Source organism: Prunus dulcis, chromosome 4 (assembly GCF_902201215.1).
Source record: "Prunus dulcis chromosome 4, ALMONDv2, whole genome shotgun sequence".
NCBI lineage: Eukaryota > Viridiplantae > Streptophyta > Magnoliopsida > Rosales > Rosaceae > Prunus > Prunus dulcis.
In genome coordinates, this window is record NC_047653.1 from 11,790,663 (window position 1) to 11,791,856 (window position 1,194).

Sequence of the window (1,194 nt, forward strand, 5' to 3'; positions counted from 1 at the left end):
GGACCAGCTGCTAGCCACCTTAAATTTTCTGATACGCCATGATTGTCTTCCTCAAGTTCACTTTGAACCTGCAAATTAATCAAATCTTAATTCAATCTAACATAGAAATAAGAAGAAAATTAAAAGAGAAATATGTTATTCAACAACATATACCTTGAAGCGTAGCCATTGAATGAAAGTGCTATTGTGCTTATCCTGCAGCCACTTTGTTCTCTTTCTAAATTTTGGATAAGCGGTCTTGATGTGGATCATATGTTGCCTACATGACACGAAAAATTCAAGCATTACGGTCCCAAATATATAAGATAAACATAAGAAATAATTTAAAATGGAAACTTAAAGAATAAAACTCATACGTACTCGATATAAGGTAGGACTTCCTCCGTATTCTCCAAGACATATAGATGTGCTTGATTCAACAGGTCCTGATCAACTACGCTCACTGTGCAACCTGATAATGGCTTTGAAACTCCCATCTTTTGGCTTGAAGGCACTCCAACTGTACTAACATCAGATAAATGCTGAGTACAAAACTCTACCGCTTCTTCAGCTATATACCGCTCAGCAATGCAACCTTCGGGACGAGTACGATTCTGAACATACCCCTTCAGCACTTTCATATATCTTTCAAGCGGATACATCCACCTAAAATATACTGGCCCACATAGACGAACTTCTCTGACAAGATGTACTACTAGATGAACCATGATATCAAAGAATGAAGGGGGAAAGTACTTCTCAAGCAAACACAGAGTAACTACTACATCTTCTTCCAACTTATCTAGCTTGGAAACATCAACAGTCTTTGCACATATAGCATTGAAGAAGAAGCACAAGCGAGTTATTGCATACCTTGCAGGCTTCTCCAAAACAGAACGAATTGCCACAGGGAGCAATTGTTGCATTAAGGTATGACAATCATGTGATTTAAGGCCAAGAAGTCTTGAATCTTGTAAAGATACAAGATTTTTAATATTTGAAGAATAACCTTCAGGGACCTTCATACCATAGAAATAATTGCAAACCTCTCTCTTCTCTGCTCTTGACAAATTCCAAGGCCCAGGAGGCAAACGAGTACGTCTTTCTCCATACTCGGGTTGCAAATCAGTTTTGACCCCCATGTTCAATAAATCTATCGAGCAGCAATCCCATCTTTATTTTTTCCAGGGATCTCCAGCAATGTACCAATGATAC